The 21,958-nt window shown below is 32.4% G+C and overlaps 1 protein-coding gene across 24 annotated transcripts in view; it reads left to right on the top strand.

The window, feature by feature from the left end:
• Positions 1-21,958, top strand: part of LOC145255000 (uncharacterized) — a 471,291-nt gene that overhangs the window by 342,397 nt on the left and 106,936 nt on the right. The window contains exon 1 of one of the 24 annotated variants that reach the window (XM_080113933.1): positions 21,342-21,598. The exons of 21 other annotated variants lie outside the window; for them this stretch is intronic. The gene's annotated coding sequence lies outside the window, so the exon portion shown is untranslated. Of the gene's footprint in view, positions 1-21,341; positions 21,599-21,958 lie in introns of those variants that run through there. 2 more of the 24 variants (XM_080113929.1, XM_080113917.1) reach the window with 2 other exon arrangements.

Here is a 21,958-nt window from a genome sequence, read left to right as displayed (position 1 = left end):
TTACTAGAAGACCATGAGCGCATGTTCCCACACGCATTGTATTATGTGAACGCAGAAAATTAGTTTAGGATTTTAAGTTATTTGCTTTTGATTGTATAATCATTTTATTTTGGGATTCTCATTGCTTTGATGAATAAGTTCTCAGCACAAATAAGACTACATTCACAACTGTTGCGGTGTGTCCACCCTACGGATAACAATAAACTCTTCAAGTTGTTATAAAAACTGGGAGAATATGGCTCTTGGCGTTGTTCACAAGTTATGCATAAGTTAGGCATGCTTGGCATATACCCACACTCTTTATTTGTACATGGTTTTTCTGTTCGGTATATTTGCTTTTCCACTATTTACCGAGTTGTCTTTCTTCCATACCCTTACGGGACCACAATAAATCCTATTGTGTTTTATTATGCAGTGATACCACTAAGAAATAAGAAAAGCGTCAACGCACAATTAGCATACAGATTATGATCGAGTCTTTCACACTTCGCAGTCGGACTGATGTATACCCATACTCTTTATTTGTTATATTTGTTTTTCTGTTCAATATATTTTGTTTTTATTAATTACAGAATTGTGTCTTTCTTCCAGACCCTTACTGGGTGACAACAACAATTAAATTTGATTTTAGTGGATCGTGTATTGCAAAGAACATGACCCCCTAATATAAATGGTTATTTTACATGTACACAATGTATCAGAAACTCATCTGGCACATAATACTTTCAAGTTGACTTTTCTCTACAAAACCATCATTCACCCATACATGGAGTATTGTATTGGTACCACATCTGGGCTGGTGCTCAAACCACTAGTCTCTCCCTTTCTTAAGTTGGAAGCCATGTTTAGTTTCAGAACAGTTTCCGATGGTTAGTTGTTCTATACAAGTCCTGGAGATGACTGGTTCTCAGTAGACAGTTGTTTTGTACAGGTTCCTGACTTCATAATTTTTTAGACAAAGACCAAAATTTTTTTCTCGTGTTGACACAAAGAAAACATGCAAGGTTGCTTAAAAAAGGGGGGGGGGTCATTTTTATGGAGCAATTCTGGTTTCTGATTGGTTGGTAGCAGAACGTGAATTAATTTGATCTGTCAGTTCCTAGTTGCATCGTTTATAAATAGAATCTCCCAACTGTGAGGGACCATACCCCCATTATGAATCAAAAATATTGCAACACACTTTTAAACAGGATCAAAAAAAAAAAGAAAAAAAGAGCCTCAAATCTAATGGACTATCAACCAATCTCCATCAAACTGCTAGACTTTGGAATTCTTTCAGTTTCCTACTTCCCTGATTGCACTTATATGTAGAAATGTAAATGTAATGTGAACAGACATCTCGTTGCTCAACTCCTACATAGTGTCCCTATAGACATAATCCCAAATAGTAGCCCTTTGCATTCTAAGTGGCAGTAAGTCTTATTTGGGATGAAAGAGTTAAAAAAAAAAAGTTGCTTTACTAAGGTTTAAGATTCTAGTCTCTCAGAATCTGAGATCTCAGACTGCTTTGACTTGTGATGGATGCAGACGGGCTTGCTCCAAGGATGCCGATCTTAGAAGTGACTGAAGAATAGAAGATATTGATTCTAATTTCGGTGAAGTTTCTAGATGCAGAGCACGTGTAAAAATATGCAATTCACTGAAGTGCTAACTTAGATAAATACTTTTGCAGTTTTAACAAAGGATCCAAAACTAGAACAATGAAGCACTTCTCTTTGTAAGAGGTTTGCATGTTCGTCATCTATAATATAAATCTCACCTGTCTGTTTAAATGTATGTATGTATGTATGTCGATATTTTCGAATGTCATCTTCTCTTTTCAATTGTTTAGCCTTAACTTAAACCTACATCAGTTCCGGTTTGGAACATTTTTTTTTTTTTTCCCACTTTTTCCTCCTTCGCGGTACGGATTAAAGCCTGCCTGCCTACTACCACTTTTTTTTTTTTTCAGGCACCCAGGCTAGTATTAGTAGAAGAGTGTAAATCATTGATAAAATTAAAAGAATACATTCACTTAACTCATTTTTAATAAAATAAATAAAAACTATTAGACTAACAATACTTGATCATGGGTTACAGCCATCATATACTTATTATACAAAGTCTGAGGGAATCAACATTTGTTTCGTAAAGGAATTTTTTTATATTTTAACCACACAAAATACATGCTTATATATTTCTTTAGTTTGGGGAATTAATGTTTGGGGAAAAAAGTTGTAATTCTTATTAGGCATAATTTGCAATTAACAAAACAAATCACCGATTTCTCTCTCTCTCTCTCTCTCTCTCTCTCTTTCTCTCTCTCTCTCTCTCTCTCTTTCTTTCTCTCTCTCTCTCTTTCTTTCTCTCTCTCTTTTTCTTTCTCTCTCTCTTTTTCTTTCTCTCTCTCTCTTTCTTTCTCTCTCTCTCTCTCTTTCTCTCTCTCTCTCTCTCTGTATGCTGATTCAACTGCTCTCTAATATTTTTTAATATCTCTGTGAGCATCTACATCAGGGGTGGGCAACCTCCAGCCCACGGACCTAATCTGGCTGTCAAGTGAATTTTGTTTGGCCTGTAACCTTACTCAGGGCATGATATAAATAAAGATAGTTTTGTAAGAAAATTTATTTGCATATTTAGTAACATTGTTGTCCTCCATGATAATCTAGGCAAAGCTGTTTGATTCCCCCTCTCCCCATAATCAACATAGCTTTTGGGCTCTTCTGCTCAAAAATGTTGCCGACTCCTAGTTTAGATAAACAGTATTTTATTTTATTTATTTATTTTTTATTTTTTTTCAGTATTGCATTTTAATGCCCCGTTTTTGGGGAGCTAGTTTCCCCCCTACATTAAAAACCGACGTCATGTCTAACTCTGCCCTTGTGGGGAGGCAAGGGAAAAGAAAAAAAAAAGTATTTATACTTACCAGAAATGTGTATGAAAATTAGATGGAAAAAATTAGTTTCTCTACTTCTCTTATCTATAAGGATAATATAGTAATAAACTCCCTGTTTAGTTATGCAAGGAGTATATCTTGAAATATATGTCAAAGTTTATGAATTTTTGAAAAAATCCAAGTGGAACAGTGTTAACTCTTATAACCCCAACGGGTATTTGGTATGTCAGACAGACAGACAGACAGACACACACACACACACACACACACACACACACACACACACACACACACACACACACACACTTTATAAGTTATTTTATTTGAATGAAAAAAAATGATGAATAGTGTATTTCTGTATTCCATAATATATATATATACACTAGCAGGCCGTCCAGCATTGCCCGGTCGAAAAATATGATTAAATATGAAATTTATGCAGATTTCTTCCTTTTCTTCTTGTTATATATTATTCTTATTATCATTATTATTATTCATTTTAGATAAACAAAATTCTATAATATATATATATATATAGCATAATTATGTTGACACTGGTTCTCGTCAGAGGACCGAAGTTAAGCAACATTGAGCCTGGCTAGTACCAGATGGGTGACCATTTGGGAATTCTAAGTGCTGTATGTGCTCTTTGCTTATCTTGGCATTGTTTCCAGTCGTTCTGAACTTCCCCTTGCCGACTCAGGAGTGATATAGTTGGAGATTGCGTCATTCTTGGCACAAAATTTTCATGTGCATGCACTCTTACAGTGCGTATGCATAATCTATCAAGATTGAAGGAAGCTACCATATGTAAGTGTCATAGTGTATTTGTTAGTTATAAACTGTTGGCTTGACATGCTGAGTTTTGTCGGGGCCACTGCCTCATTTTCACTAATATCTTTGAAAAAGGTATAAGCCCACATATACCAGGGTTCGTACAGGTTTAAAAAGTCCTTGAATTTTGACTTTTGCCTTGAAAAGGCCTTATGTCTATTATCTTGAAAATATGTAAAATGTCTTAAAAATCATATTCACCATTAGAGAGTTCCATCCGTGCAAGGAAAGTTTGTTTTAGAGTGGAGGGTAATTTTTATTTCTCGCTTTTTTTTTTTTTTGGAGGAGGGGGTCAAATCCTCCCCCCCCCCCCCATTTTTTTTTTTTTTGCTCTCATAATTTAATTTTTTGGGAGTGTTATAAAAATTACTTCCGATTTAAAAAAAAAAAAAATCCAAGGGGAATACCCCCCAACCCCCCCAAAAAATAGTGATAACCGAAAACTAGGATAGCCGAGTCAAAAAAAAAAAAAAAAAAAAAATGAACAAGACGGTGCCAATGTTAGTTGGAAATTTAAGCCTTAATGAGAGTTAATATTTGAGATGAAATAAAAAGCATTTAAAACTACTTAAAAACACCAAAATATGATGCAGATAGGTTGCAAAGTAACTTTTATTGGCTTTGGTAACATTTATTTGTTGTATATTTCAGTTTTTATCTCTTTTTTTCAAATCGCTGTGGATTGTAAAACAAATCCCAAATTTTGTTTGAAAAAATTTTAATTTTGTATTGAGAAAGCCTTGAAAAACTTTGAAAATGGACAGCGAAAATCTATACAAACCCTGTATACTCCCTCCAGCTATGGGTTAAATAGTAGGGTAAACTAAACTCTTAAACCTTGTTTGTGTAACTAGTCTTATAGGAGAAAAAACTCTGAAATAATATTAGTCTTTCTCTGTTCATCCCAGCATTGCTTCTGGTTGCCCCGGACTTCTTCTTGCCATCTCAATTTTTCTATAAATACTATTATCGCATGTGTTCTTCAGAATTGTCTGATATATTCCCTGATATTTATTTATTTTTTTTTTTTTTTCGGCTCATTTGACTCATTGTTCTAGTGGTCTTCATTCACTCTTTTGATACCTTATCTTTATACAGCTTCCTATTCCATTAGCTTCTTCCCAAGAACCACAAGCTTGTAGAACACGCTTTTTGTTGACTGTTTTCCCCCTACTTTTGACCTTGATATGTTTAAGTCTAAGGTCAATAAGCATCTCCTGTCTTTGCTATAATCGTCTTTCTTTCTTGTTAGTTCTTTACATTAAGTGGTTTCACGCCTTATCTGAAGTGATTTCCATTTTAAAAAAAACATTCGATTTAAGCAATGTAGATTTAGAATGAGTGTGGTTGGAGATTACGCAACCTTTGCTTTATTATAGATTCCTTGTTTAGGCAACCTTTACAGGAGCTATTCATTGTTTCTCAAGATTGAAAGAAGACCAACAAATATATTATAATGCATAGAAACACACATTTTTTTTTTTCAAATAAGCTATTATGTGATTATTAGACCATGTAGTCAAAGTATGTACAACTCAAAACAGCTAATAAACTTTGGTTTATTTTTTCTTAAAAGAAAATATTTTAGATATTGCATGACGTTATAAATCTATATGAATAAAATAGAAGTATGTGTGTGTCTGTCTGTGTGAAAATATTTAACCGATAAACTCTTAAACTACTGGTCACATAACACTGAAATGAACCGGAAATAGTAATCATACACCAAGAATGGTTTATAACAGGTAAAATATTCGTTTGGATGGATGAATAATGCATACAAACATATACCGACCCTGCAGAAGTTGAATAAATTGGAGTGTGACACTTTGCCTCATCTGTCATACTCTCCAGACCTCGTACCTACCGACTACCACTTTTCCAAGAATCTCAACCACTTTCTGCGTGAGAAATGCTTAAAAAAACATAAGTGATATCAAAATGGCCTTCATAGACTTCATCGCCACCAGAACACAAGATTTTTACGTTACTAGCATGAATACACTTGTTTTGTGTTTGCAAACGTGTGTTGATTCTGATGGTGCTTATTTCAATCAATGTACTTTTGTTTTAGCCGACATATGGTCATCTATTTAAAAGTTAAAAACCGCAAGAACTTTCTTGTAAACCTGATAGGTTGAACGTCTTCTGTAACATGGTCATCAATCACCATATATATATATATATATATATATATATATATATATATATATATATTCGTTTTTCTTTCGTGTGTATTGATATTCATATTAAAATCCTCTTTTCTATTTATTTAAAAAGAAAATACAATTTTCTTACATTATTTTTTAATTCATCATGCACCTGAAGACGACACATGGGAGCTGAAAACGTTTGCGGCTATGGTGCATTTCTTTTCATACTTGGACAGAACATTTGAACATTGGCTCGCCAAATGGAAAAGATAGATTTCAAGATAAACAAATAGGAATTATCTCTGCTGTTCCACAGAACATGCATAAAAAAAAAAAAAATGCTGTCCAAAAACATCAATACGAAATCTGCATGAATTAAAATATATTTAAGTGCATTTTATAACCCTGCAAGGCCGGGCACTCCTCACTAGTTGACAATAAAACATTAAAAACTTAATATTATTTTCTTTCTTCTGACATATCATCAGAAAGGATCATTTTAACAAAAGGAGAAAATCCTGATGAGAAAAAAATTGAGTGAAACGGTCCTTTTCAATTTAATTATTGAAGGTGTGAAGTGATGGGCGAAAATCAAGTTCTTATTTTTTAGTCAGTTTTTATTCGTACACTTCTATTGCGTGTTTTTCATTCTACAAGAAGAAGATAAAGAAAAACATGAAATTGAATCTTTTATGATTTCAATAATTGATTTCGGTTTGGCAATCTATACAAAGGAAAATCCAACCTTTTAGTTGAATGAGGAAAATTATTTTTAGCCAAAAGATGATTACAAGATCAATAATATTTTTAAAAAAGTTATAATTTAATGTTTTAAATTTCTCCAAAGAAAATTCATCCCTCATATAAATCTCACCTGTCTGTTTAAATGTATGTATGTCTATAACTTTCGATAGAGGCGACGGCTTTTCACGAGATCAGTATCGTTTTGAAGTTCAACGAATATCGAAAAATTGGCTAAAAACATTAATTCCTTCACCCTCAAGGAGGCGTCGCTTTTTTCGCTGATATTTTTAAAAGTCATCCCCCTCTTTTTGATTGACTAGCCTTAATTTAAACCTTCGCCACTTTTAGTTTGACGATGGATACAACAGCAAGATGTCACTTTTTTTTTTTTATTTTTCACGTTCTTTTCCTCCTTTGTGGTACGAGTTTGAGCCTGCATGCCTATGAGTCAAAACAGTCGGGCAACGCCAGGCACCCAGGCTAGTCTAATATATAAAGGGCAGTTGTCTGTGCGTATGTGTGTTTGTGTGTCCAGTTAAAACTTGATAATGCAAAGCAAGCACAAAGTTGGTATTTTCCTGATTGGCGTTACACCAGATGAATTTAGGAAAAAGTTAACCATTTTTTTTTTTTTTTTTTTTTTTACCATAAAATGGTGCAGTTTTTGTCAAGCGTGGGTTTGTTTTCTCGCCTTTAAGTAAAGGGAAGTAACTCTGATGTTTATTTTTCACGTTATTTCCATGATGCTAACTCATTCCTAGAGGAATATATAGAAGTGTGTGTGTCTGTATGGGAAAAGAGATAAATATGAAAGTTTTAATAGAAATATGTTTCACTTTTGCCCCTGTCAATGCTGGGTAGTCTTGCTAGTTTATAATAGTTTATTTTTTACAAACAAAGATCTAGTTCTTAGTATTTTTTAATGCATAACTTACTTTATATATAAAACCTGTTGTAACTTTAAAAAGTTTGAATTTAAATTACCTCCCTGAAAATTAATATTTTAAGAAAGGTTTGGCTAATTTATGCTTTTGTTTTGTGAAGCACTTTCATGTCACCTTTTAAAACACTCGTTTAATTACAACCACTATCAACAATTTCCTAAATCTAAATGCAAACTCCATGAACAAAGCTTCTTTCCTAGAGGTCATGGATATGGCCTTAAACTATATCCGATGGTGAGGCCACAGCTTGCGGGTTTTGGGGAGTGTGGAGCCACCCTTTAATTGCCATTGCTCCCAGGTCCACTCTGACCCGGAGTGGTAGTACCTGTTAGGGTCCCAACTAAGGGTTAAATAGAAACTGACTTGAAAAAAAAAAAAAAAAAAAACAAATATATTCTATTAAAAAACTTTTCTTCAAAATCACTGAATTCGGCATTAAATAACCTGAAAAGGGTTGATATGCCGTAAAACAACCAACCAACCAATCTTTCCTAAAACTGCCTGCCCGTGGAACTCTGTACCACATGCCTGCTATCCGGCTGAGTACAACTTGGTCATCTTCAAGTCCAATGTAAGCAAGTTCTTGTTGAGCCATTCCCTTAAATAATCAAATTTAACCCAATTTCCACCACTGTCATTACACTTTTGTCTCGGTGACCACCACACACACTCATTAGCCCTTGTCCTCGAGTGGTCATTGGGCTTTGATAAGAATTGACTGCTTTTGTAAAAAAAAAAAGATAAAAAATAAAGAAAAAACGACCAAGGCTTATGTTTAGAATCTTTATCCCAATTTTGATCCAAATCTATTATAAAATTTTGGTTCTAGAAAATGTCTCAAATTTATGGATTAAGCTTAAGAGGTCTTAAGAGGAAATGGAAAGTCAAGGAATCTTGTTTAATTGATGTCTATCTACATATCAAATTTAATACAGATCTGATATATTTGAATTTTCAAATGAGAGCTTGTGCCCATATTATGCTCCCTAAAAACTCTTTAAAATACCCTAAAAATAAATCTGAAATATGGAATATTGATTAATGCCTAATACTTATTGCTCAAATTTTATGAAAATAGGAGATATGCGAATTCAAGAATGGGTTTTATCCTATTTGCACAAAACTAAACGTAGCCCACATTACTACCATTTGTGTTCCAAAATTCATAATGATCAGTTAATTAGTACAGAAGTGAATCCTGTATATACAAATTTATAAACATACCTTTCTCTCTCTCTCTCTCATATATATTTCCCCAAAACCTCTGGCCTTGATGGAGGGAAGACTAAAACTTGTTGCTATGATTTCAAATGTAAATAGAGTACGATTATGAATATCTCCAGTATCAAATAATCCTTATACACTGTGAAATTTACTTTATGTATAAAAATCAAAGAGGGAGGATATAACATGAGAAATATTTGGAATCCAGTCTTCCCTTGCTGTTTTTTTATATCATTTGAAACCATAGCAGCAAGTTTTAATCTTCCCTTCATCAGAGGTTTTGGGGAAATATCAAATATTTTGTAATTCATATGCAAAACTAAGAAAAAATGACTATGATTGAAACATTTTACAGCTATAAAAAAAGTGCCAAAAATAGGCTTTGGATAATGGATGATTCCCTTAATGTGCCACCTTAAAGGTAAATAGCCTACTACACAATTCAGGTCATTATCTTTCCAACGAGCCTTCATTTGTTGACTTCTGATCATTAGTTGCTGAGATTTGGAATTTATAAAATTGCAAAAAAAGGTAGTATATATATATATATATATATATATATATATATATATATATATACTGGTAGCCAAATTGAATATTGAAATACTCATATCTTTAGATCTATAGGACGAAACTATATGAAAATTTGCAGGTTTTTTGAAGATTATAATACTGTTTATGACAATTGGTAAAAAAGAACCTATATTTTCAAACCAATAAAATATGCCCAAATTTACCTACTTTTGTGTGTGTGTATATATATATATATATATATATATATATATATATATATATATATATATATATATAGTGTCCTGGTATGCCAACTTTAGTTTTGCTGCTTCGGGATGAATTTTGCCTAGGGTTGCTTGGTTGTCTCCCCCTGTGGCCTTGCCAGGTCAGTAATATAATATATATATATATATATATATATATATATATATATATATATATATATATACACACACACACACACACATAAAATTACATCTTTAAAAAGGGTCATTAAAATAAAGATTTACAGGAGAATATAAGCAATTTTTGTTTTCATGAATAAAAACAAGGTTAGCGTTTATACATTTTGAACATAAAAATTCTATTATTTTGTAAGAAAAAAAATATAATGTTGATGCAAATAATAATGTTATTTTTGTAACTATAATCAACCATAATTGCCTTTCAGGTGTATAATCAACCGAAGATGTATAAACGAATATAACAAATTAAATGAGAGAGAGACTGTGGAAACCAACACCCACGTTTTGAGCGAAGTCTCCTAAACAATATATTTTACATCACATGTTTTATAAAGAAAACATGTAAGACGGTGATGGTGTGAGCAAAAATACATTAACATCTGCAAATATGTGAAGACATTGAAAAAACACTTTGTATTTTTATAATAAGTGAGAAAGATTGTTTATTCGGAAATGGTGTCATTTTTTTTTCTCATCCTGTCTCTGTGCCAAATTTTGTGCAGATGCATCCCAGAATAATGAACAAAAAAAAACTTTGACTATTTCCTCAGTCTGAAACTACATGACTCATAAAACGTTGTCACAAGATTGCTTCCCTGTGGACTACAACATGGTCATTTTTTCAAATCTGTTAATAAACATGCCAGAAACCAGCCTCCTATGGTCATCAATTTTTTAAAAATTTCGTTCATTATTTTATATCTTCTCATAAGACATCATTCAACTGAAAATTTATTTATTTTTTACTTGGGGGTCACCACCTTTTTAAGGTCCAAAACCCACTCGAGGATAAGAGTGAATATCAGGTGAATGGTGAGACAACATCGAGATGATTGGTAACAATGGTGGTAATTGAGCAAAAGTTTGTTTATTCAAGAGGGCAGCTCAACAAGAATTTTTTTTACATATCACCATGTTATAGTTCATTGGGCAGCAGCTCAGATGGTCAGTTTTAGGGAAGGTACAGATTAATTAAATTAATTATACAGATTAATTTCTGCTAAATATTTCATCCGATAGTTACCAAAAATGACAGCTTCATTCTTGTTTTCGGATTATTTCTGCTTTATCTTGAAATTTTCTATATTTTCGTGCATATAAACAACAGCTTTGTCTATAACTTTTATGAGGATAATAGTTGGAAAAAAATAAAAAAAATGCATGTATTGAAAAATGTTACAAGATCTATTATCAGAACAATGGAGTGTTATAACATGTTTGTAAGTTTTGCACATTTAATTATTTTTATAAAATTATACTGCATTTTGCTTTCGTTTTTTTTTTTTTTTTTTTTTTTTTTTTTTTAAATAACGGTCACTTTCATTTCTGAGTAACCTTGGATGTCACTTCTCTCTTAATTTCCTTATTTTGTACTGGCTGGGAACGAGCCATCTTCCCGGATGTCAGACATTCACTCACTACCTCATACATTCCAACAGAGAGATCTTTTTAACATTCTAACAATTATTTGTATCTCTCTTGCACTTGGTTCACCGAGTCGTTTTTGAAATTATTTTTCATGAGTCCGGTTACGCATATAATTACTGAAATTATGGAGATCTTCCTAAGATTCCAGTTTCTTTTCATGTCGTGCATAACACCTGGGTATTTCGTTATCTTTTTTCCTTTTCAGCTCTGTTTTACTCAGCATCACCGGGGACACTAACTTTTACTAAGGTCCCTTCTTTCTCTTTGTATCATATCACTATGTCAGGTTTTATAGCTCCGTTTTCTAGGTACGTACATAGCTGTAGGAATTGTATAGTCATAGTGTTTGACGTATGACTTATACTAGAATGAATAGTTGGAAATATGTTCCCATAAGTGTGTGCTTGCACACACGTGTACATGTCCCAGTTAAGTTTCATATTACTGAAAACACCTTTGAGGTGTTCTTGCAAGTGCAAGAATTTGGGGCCGAAAATACTTCCAAGCAACCCAAAGCATATCCCTATGGAGAAAAGTGAGAGGGGGTTACAACAGATTGAAGTTGTTATAGAAACTCCCCTTAAGCTAGATCTGATAAATCAAAGTTTGTGAACATGAATTTTATGGCAATAGTGTTGAAATTCCATTAACATCTGAAGGGAGGTGCTGTGCTTCTCTAGAGACATAATCTTCATAATGTGTGATATATATATATATATATATATATATATATGATTAGTTTTCTTTGGAAAAAGAAATCCAGCAGAGTGTTCAATTAAAAGGAAAATCCGAAATATAAGAGCGTATTTATATTTTGTATTTTGTGTACAGAAAGTTGTTATATGAGACAAGTCATTGGTACCGTCAGTTTCAAGCCCGATAATTAGGACCGTTTTAGATATCCATATCAAGCTCTCTTCAGCCAATACTCATGAGTATTGGCTGAAGAGAGCTTGATATGAATATCTTAAACGGTCCTAATTATCGGGCTTAAAATCGACGGTACCAATGACTTGTCTCATCTAATAACTTTCTATACACAAAATACAATATATATATATATATATATATATATATATATATATCTCACGACATGAAAAGAAACTTTGGTTAATGTAGTGTCAGAATATATATATATATATATATATATATAATTTCAAAAAAGGCTTTTGATCATTTATATATGAGAATAAGAAAAAAAATTACACGATTAATAAGTGATTATAAAATATACTTACTGCAGGTTCATGGGTATTACCGAAAATATATCCTACTGGAATTAATTAAAATAAAATAAACTAAGAAACCAGGAAACGTTAAACATCTGACATCAGTTTGTTATTCGATTGATCCCAGCTGGTTGCGAAACTGCAGTAAAATGTTAAGATAAATACATTTTATCGTCTACTATCGAAATAGCTCGATCTGAAAAAATATCGAGTCCTTTATTTTTCCAAGATCGGTAACTTTGATTCAGTTTTGTTCCGATTTCGAGAGATTGTTTTCCTTATATATATATATATGAGAGAAAAAAAATATCTGCTAGTATGATATAAATAAGATAAACTTTTTATGTAAAATAAAAAAAATAAACTTTACTCAATTCCTAAAACATTTCCGAGAAAATATATTTAAGGAAGATATAAGTTTTGCTGAAAGTCATAAATAAAGTTTTTCCATTCATTCTTTTTATTATACAGAGAGATACAGATGTGATACCCATACCATAAATATCTTAGCAGCGGGAGAATTGCCCAATCAATACTGAAGTTATGAATAGATCGGGATTTTCTTCTTTGGCATTTCATTGGTTGCTGGTTTCTCGAAGGCGGGGGATGGCGGGGGAGGGGTAGAATTCTTTTTGCTCTTGAGTACACTTACACTTTAGAGAACTCTTTAGAATGTTAATCAACTTTCCGGTTTCGTTTTTGTCTGACATTCCTAACTTGTTAAAAATTGTTACTTGCGTAACATCAATGTGTGTTCTGTTTTTATTTTTATTGAAATAATTTTTTTATTTATTAAAAAAAAAAACAATAAAAAATAATTTCTTTATTTACTGGCTGGATGCTCGGTCGGGCAATAATACGCTTAAAAATGATATTTTAACTTATGCAGATTGTGTATGTATGTATTATATAGATCAATCCTCTATTGATAATTATATATCACGAGGAATAATTTGCCCGGTGGACTAATTCGCAAAAAAAAAAAAAAAAAAAAATAATAATAATAATACTAAATAAATAAATAAATTGAAAAAATATTAATGATAATGTCGTCGTTCATCAAATTCCGCCTGTGTTTGTTTACAGTATCAGTTTAGCTGATATTTGGACTTGACGATCTTAAGAATAGTCATTCTTCTCTTATTAAAAAAAAAAAAAAAGCGTTTTTACAGAGGAATATTTTACTTTACGTCGGCCAAGGTTACACCGGTGTAACGTAAAATATTCCTTTGTAAAAATTCTTTTTTTTTTTTATCTGTATGAGGAGAAACACTATTATTAAGATCGGATTTTTTCGATTTCCAATACTTATCGAATGAATTTCTGTACAAAACATATCTAAGAACACTGCCATATATATAAATTACCTTTGTGTGAAATTTGCAAAAGATAGGCTCAGCCGTTTCGGAACCTATGAGGAATGAGCTCACACATACAAAGTTATTTTTATATAATAGAAGATATTATTATTTATTTTTTGATACTCTTATTTACCCCCAAATTGGCACAGTGCCACTTGGGCATAAGGGGCTACTATTTGGGACCATATCTATAGAGACATTATGTAGGGAGTTCATCAGCAGGCTAGCAGTTTACATTTAAACTTCTGCATGACAGTACAGTCAGGGAAGCAGGAAACATAAAAGGGAATTTCAAAGTCAAACAGTTTGTGAAAAGAAACGAAGAGTAGAAGGCTTTCCAGCATCTAAGCATCTTGTCAGTGAAGGGGTGGGATTTTGCTGCTTTGTCAGCTTAGTTGGAGGTATGCACATCGAAGGGGCACAAGTTCTATGAGTTTGTTAGCATTTTCATTGGTTTATCATGAATAAGTTTGAAATAGGATTTTTGCTGATTTGTCATGCATAAGTTTGAAATAGAATTTTGAAATGGGATTTTTTTTTTGTCTGTCATGAGTAAGTTTGAAATAACATCTTTAGATGCATTTACCTTTAGTCCGTCCGTCAATTTGACATGCTTAAGTTTGAAATAAGATTACCAGCATTAAATTCACTGATCAGAAGGGTATATATTTTCACATGAATTGGTATGCTGTGATTTTTGACTGGTTTGATTCCGTTGTTGGCATGCGTTTCCCAAAATTCTTCTTAGAATTTGGTATTTACAAGAATGATAGCATGAACGTTGCCAACATCCATAAGTGGTTCTCTGGACCTGATAGAATTTGAACTTGGCACGTTCATGTTGTCAGTATCTACTTCACCACGCTCGACTCTCGGGTGCATAAAGGGGGGGGGGGTTCTTTCAGTTTTGATTGAATTGCTATTTGTAACACTCGAGATGTGCCGATGTTTTATCTTCTGACTTTACGTTGTTGCTTTTTTGTTTTTGTTTTTTCTGTGCAAAAACGCGCCAACGATTTTTGCCTTGTTTTATTTTATCTTCCTTTCCCTCTTTATTCTCATCTTTTGTTATTCCCTTAATTCTAATTTGGCTTCTTGTGTGCACGCATGAACGTGCATCTTTTGTTATTCAGAATCCTTAAGAGACGCAAAGAAGACGTGTTGAAGTGCTTGCTTAATGAGCTCAAGTGATTATTATCAGATGATAAATGATGCGAGTACATGTCGGAGAGTGGAGATGGTGGCCATTTCACGGCTCCTTTCTTTCTCGGTGTTCATTCCTTTTTTACTTCTTTGAAGACATGTCGATACTTCCTTGTCTTCTCAGCTTAAGTAGTTAACCCCACAGCTTATGTAGTTACTGTCAAAATATAACGGAGAAAATGAAGTGTACTTAAAATAATTCAAATTAGCGGGACGCGTGGAAATTCCACAGCGACATCTTTCATATGCAATATATTGCTGGTGGGCATTCTGTGGATGTTCAGCATGAATGGAGACCCCGTAATATTATTGTAGTCCTTTTGTTGAAACTGTAAAAGTATTTATCTAAGTAACTTGGTTAATGTAATGTCAGAATATGACTGGTTATCTCCAATATCCTTATAGGAGTCTGACAGATTGCCATTGTTATGGACGCCTGGCGCAAACGGTTATCACGATATCATATTACCATCTTTAGACAGAACATATATTATTCTTGGGTCCTCGCCAGAAGACCAAGAAGGTATATTTTAGTTTCACGTACGGCCTAAAAGTGACATAATTTATTTTAATTTATTTATTTATTCATTTTTTTTACATCGTGTCTTCGGTGATCGGGAGATCCTATTTATTAAAAAGGAGGATAGAAGGTAATAACATACTACAAACATTAAATTAACTTATCTATATACTAATTTAATGTTTGTAGTATGTTATCACTAGGGTTATGACAACAGCATATTCTGTTCATTGTTTTTACTCTCGAGTATATATCCGACATAGTTAGACACAATTAATCAGCCGAGGATCACGTCACTCTACATAAAAAACATAAGATATCAATAGATATAGACCTGAGAATCAAAACAAGGAAAAGAATAGGCTGTCGTCATAGCCCGTTATCAACAGGGCTATGATAACAGCATATTCTTTTTGTTTTGACTCTCGAGTATATATCCGACACAGTTAATCAACTGAGAACCACATCACTATATAAAAGCATATAAAATATTAACGGATATACACTGGAGAGTCAAAACAATGAAAAGAATATCCTGTTGTCCTAGCCCTAGTTATCACCTTCCTTTTAATAAATAGGAGTTCTCTATCGAATAATTTATAACTTTGTTATATATGGGTCGTGGAATTACATTAATCTGCAAAAGATTTAGCTAAATTGCATATTCTTTTAAATATTCATTTTAATTAATTTTCTATTAGTTTTTTCGTTTTTCTTATAGGATGATCATCTTTAGTTAACTATTACGTGTAAGTATATTCATGCAGATATTCTACATGATTTATACTTGCATAATAATGTTATAGCAAACACAAACCTCTTTCTATATATATTTATGTATGCGTATATATATTTGTTTAAAAAATTTGCCTACCAAACTCCTCTGTCAGTTTTTAATCTACAAGCATGAAACTTAATATATAGTTTTCGAATCCGTGCAAAACTTTATATTTGGGGTTTTGCCGGGGAGAATCAGTACAAAAGTGTGAAAATTAAAGAAATGGAATTTTTCTCAGGTGAAGCTCAAACGATGGCATTATGAATATGCATGCGTAACGTAATAGTTATTATCTGATTTTAATTTTTAGCTTTGTCGCAAACATGCTTTTATACCTCAGGTATTAACATCAAAGGAAAAAGTAAATCGTAAGCTAAACGTTTTGGTTTCGATTCTCGGTGGTAGTGCACAAGTCATTTTTTTTTTTTTTTTTTTAACTTTTTAAATCATTACTCTGTGTGTTTAAATGTATGTATGTATGGTTGTATTTCTGCCTAAAACTTTCGACAGAGGCGACGGATTTGCACGAGATTGTTATCGTTTTGAAGTTCGACCCTTTGGACGACAAATATCGAAAAATTGGCTAAAAACATTCATTTCTTCACCTTCAACTGAGTACTTTTTCTACAGGGAGGGGGTCGCTTTTTTCGCTAATATTTTCGAAAGTCATTCCCTCTTTTCGATTGACTAGCCTTAATTTAAACCTACGTCACTTCCGATTTGGCAATGGTCGCAACAGCAAAGATGTTAGTTTTTTTTTGTTTTTTTTTTTTTTCACGTTCTTTTCCGCCTTTGCGATAGGGGTTCGTGCCTAACTGCCTGCCACTACTTTTTATTATTTTTATTTTTTTTTTTTGCTCAACATACACCTCCAAACACCGGGGAAACGCCAGGCACCTAGGCTAGCATAATAATAAATACAAAGCCTGCATTAATAAAAAAAAATATCATATTTAAGCTTATATTACGACCGGGCAATACCAGGTTACCTGCTAGTATATATGATTTAATCATGAAATTAAATCTATAAGCATTTATTTCACTTTTTTTTTTTTTTGTAAATAAGTCAGCCATTTTAATGCTTTGTTAAGAGAACGAATTATTTTATGATGTTTAGAACTTTTAAAAGAATTTGGAAGCATTCATACTATGACTAGAAATTTATTCCTGGTGTTAAAATTCCTTGCAAAAATCCTCATGCATTAAAAAACTAAAAAAAAAAAAAAAAATCGGAATAAATCGAGGTTTAAACATTACCGTAATAAATAAAATTGGTTATAGTTTTATAATAACTTCATGATTAAACGACAACGTAATTATAAAATTTAACTTAAAACAAAACAACAACAAAAAATAGTGGAGAAAGAAAAAAAAAATAAACATAAAAAGAAAACGAAATAAAACTGAAAGTAAAAACTACCCCCCCCCCGGCAATGCCAGGTTTGAACAGCTAGTTTCATATGAATCGCCCAAGCAAAACGGAGACTACATAAACATAAATAGATTTAAAAAAAAATAAAAATAAAATATCGATTTACGATTTTTAATCTTTGTAATCTTTCTCCTTCTAATCTAATGGAAGAATAATCTTGAAATATCTTTGAAAATCTTTTTTTCTATTTTCTATTAAATGATTTTCCAAAGGTTTTTCTTAAATCCTGTTATCTTATTCAAACAAAACATATTTTTATTTAAAAAAACAAAACAAAAAACAAAACAAAAATCATCTCTTCAATCTGCACATTTGATAATGAAATTGCGATTTCAAACTTGAGCATAACATTTCGTTTCTGAATCTTTGAGATGAGGATTGGTTATTCGTATTATTTGGAATCTTCTGACTATTGTTCTCATCCTGAGTGTCATTTTCACAACGTTTCAGTCGATGTAACCTCCAACCTTCTTCAGGTGTATCTTGTCGAACGCGGGGAATATTTCTGCCCAACGCGGGAATTTGGATGGAATTTTGAACGATGCCCTTTATTTACTTCACGGAGGTAGCATGCTCTCGTTCCGTCAGGCATGACTGGTTAGAGATTCTTAATAATTCGCAGATGTATTTTTTCGATCGCCGATACCAAGAATTGAACCTTCAATCTTTAGGAGAATATCACTTTTACAATTGATTTTTTCCAGTACTCTAACCATTGCGCAATGGGTCCTTGAGCATAACAGATCAACCAACAAACTTATATATATATATATATATATATATATATATATATATATATATATATTATAAAACCTATATATAACTTATATATATTATATATATGCATGGATGCATCTATAAAAATATTTTCATTCTTACTCATTTTTATCCATTGTTTATCTTATATATTGAACCAGTTCGTTTCTTATCGTTTGTGAATAATAGCTACAAGATACTTATGTTTTCGTTAGATCACCAAAGTTAAACAACATTGAATCTGGTCAATACCAGATGGGTGACCATTTGAAACTACCAGGCACTGTATGTTGGCAGACGTCGACACCTTTCTCCAAGAACTGATAAAACCTAACATCGTCATTTCCCCTGTTGGGGATATGCATGTGACTGGGGAATTTGATATTCCCATAAAACTTCTTCCTTTGGGGAAAATTGGTTCAGCCCGCATAGGGTGATTGCAGCTTCGGAACAAGATATTTTATTCTGTTTAGTCAGTTGTTTATGGCGAATATCAGTTTGTGTTAAAAATATTGAATTTCCAATTGATTTTAAGGTGCTTGCTGAAAAAGAGTCGATGTATCGATTTAAAAAAAATGTAATTTCAAGCAAAAACAATATTACTTAATTTTCATGGCGAAAATAGTAATATATCCAAAAATTACGAAAATTTATCGAGTAGAATGTTATTTATAGTTAAAAGTAAATTTTACTGAAAATTTGGGGAAAATTGCATTTTTCATAGATGATTAAGAGTAGAGGGTGAAGATTTCTACATAAGGGACATAACTCGGAAAACATTTAAGATGGTATCGTAATGGTATTCAACATTTGTAGCTTATAGCAATAGATTTTTCTTTAACTAAAAATACAATATCAGCTGTTCTACTTGATGAATTTTCGTAATTCTTGGATAAATTACTATTTTCAGCATGACAAGTAATATTGCTTTACTTACAATGATATGTTTAAAAAAAAATCGATCCGTAGCCTCTATCTCAACAAGCACTGATTTTAATATTTAATCATGTTAATTTTTTTCTTTTGGTTAGTGTGATTATAAAGGACGCGCTAATCCTTGCAGAGTCGAAAGCTTCCGCATGCCATTCATGAAAAAATTAATTTCATTTAATAAGAGATATTTTCGAAAATTTACAAGAATTTAGAAACCTTTAAATTGTTGAATAAGTAATTTTTAGATAACTTTATCATTCTTAGATCATTAATGCATTAAAAATTGAGTTTTACAAGCTTTTTTACATATAGTAATTTTATGAATACAGATTAAAACCTCACCTTTAATAACGAATAGTTATAGTTTTATAACAATTTAATTCAATTAATAATCCATTAACCGAACAATACTGTAATAATTTCAAAATATTTGGTCGTTTTATATATATATATATATATATATATATATATATATATATATATATATATATATATATATATAAAGCTGAATGTGTGTGTGTGTGTGTCTGGTCACGAATAGTCTCCTATATAGTTGACTATTTTAAAAACTGATTACATATAATGATAGATGTATCGAGACACAGGAATGGGTATGTTTGATCCTGCAGAGCGGTGGTTCATTAAAATCGTGGGGTCTGCGTTCGCGCCTGGTCCACAAAGTATGGGAATAAAAAAAAAAAAAAAAAAAAAAAAAAACGTTTACAAGTGTTTTTGATATAGATGTACATAAGAATACTTTGATAAGTATGTTTTAACTTAAATAGGGATGGTATAATAAAATCGTGGGGTCTGCGTTCGCGCCTGGCCTCTATAGAATGGGAATAGGCACAAACTTTAATAAAGACTTTTCATATCTATCTGCGTAAGTATACTTTGATAATTATGTTTCAGTTTGAAGAAATATGGTATAATAAAATTATGGGGTGTTCGTTCGCGCCTGACCTCCAAAGAAATGTAAATATGTCACAAAGTTTAATAAGTTTTTTTTAATATAGATCCACAGAATATTGTGATAAGTGTTTCACTGTTTCAGTGTGAACAGGTATGGTATAATAAATTATGGGGTTTATCTATTTTATTTTTACTTTCATCATATTTTGCTTTGGTTTTGATACTCCCAAATTCGAAGCTATCTCTTTACAACCCTTCCTTTTCATAACCTATCATACTTTAATAAATCAGAGTCCATTTTCTGTAGGCTGTTTTTGAACCCAGTCAACGACGGGTACTTATATAGTTGAATGTCGAAAAGCATTATTTTTGCACCAACCTAATAGATATATTTTTTTGTGTGTGGGAGGTATAGTTGAAAAAAGAAAAGGTAAATTTTGACGTTTCTTAACAATCACCTTTAAAATGACAATTTCTCTAGGATTTCGTATATGCTGAAAACGAATATCGCATTTAAATTTGCCGCAGACAAGTAGTTTTCCGGATATTAAGCAATGCAATTTCTTTGTTATCACCGGTGGTCATTATTGTACGAGCATATTTTTGGCGCACGCACGTCAAAAATACATACATACATACATACATACATACATACCCTAATGGCCACCACTGATAGCATGAGGAATTACACTGCTTAATATCCAGAAAACTACTCGTTTGCGGCAATTTTAAATGCGATATTCGTTTTTAGCATACATGAAAACCTAGAAAAGTCGTCATTTAAAAGGTGATTGTTAAGGTGGGAAGTAAGAAAAAAATTATCAAAGAAAATGAAACGGGGCAACCCCAGGTAGGTACATCTATTGTGTGTGCACGCCACGCGTGTTACAGCTACAGCCACCAACCTGTCGAGTACAAAGTCGCACCCGACTCAGTCGATAGTCGTCAGAATCCTTGTCGTCGTTGAGAATGCCTACAGCAATTCGCACACCTGTCGTACGACAGGCTAGACGCAGCAGCACGTGTGAGTCGTAATTCGCCCTCTTTTTTCTCGTGTCGTAGTTTTGTTTTCCCTTTTCAAATTTGAAGTTTACACGTTAACGTAACGGCCTCATGACGACGCTCTCCTCTTCAAACGACTTTTAAAAGTCGCGTTGTGTTACAACTCGTAATTGCTACTACAACAATGCCGATATTTATGCAAAAACAAATTCCCCCGCCCCACGTGCTGACAATTCGACTTGACCGCCGGGAGAAAAATAATCAGCTGTTTTTGTTTTCTTACCTTTTGGAAGGTAAGGCTGTTCCTGTTCGTTTCTTTATTTTTATTATTTGTATTTACTCGGAGTTGCCTGGGAGTCTGTTGCGATTTTATTTCTTTTCCTTTGTATTCTAAATATTTTTGTAAAACTGATTTTCAAAGTTAAACTGAATTCTTGTCATTTGGCCATAAATTATTAATTGGACAAAATTACTATATATAACTATATACCTGATTTTGTTAGGGCTATGGTTTATAGTAACATTTGAATGAACATAGTTTGCTAATCCCCTTCTTTCCAACTAATTAACAAAAAATTAAAATGGGTGACTTGTTTGCGAATGAACGAAAATACTTTTTAATGTATTTCATTTCGTAAAATTTCGTTTTAGTA

Source organism: Euprymna scolopes, chromosome 3, assembly GCF_053919585.1.
Source record: "Euprymna scolopes isolate OS-2025 chromosome 3, ASM5391958v1, whole genome shotgun sequence".
NCBI classification, from domain to species: Eukaryota; Metazoa; Mollusca; class Cephalopoda; order Sepiida; family Sepiolidae; genus Euprymna; species Euprymna scolopes.
The sequence above is the reverse complement of the archived record's forward strand: the minus strand, read 5'-3'. Positions and strand labels throughout refer to the sequence as shown.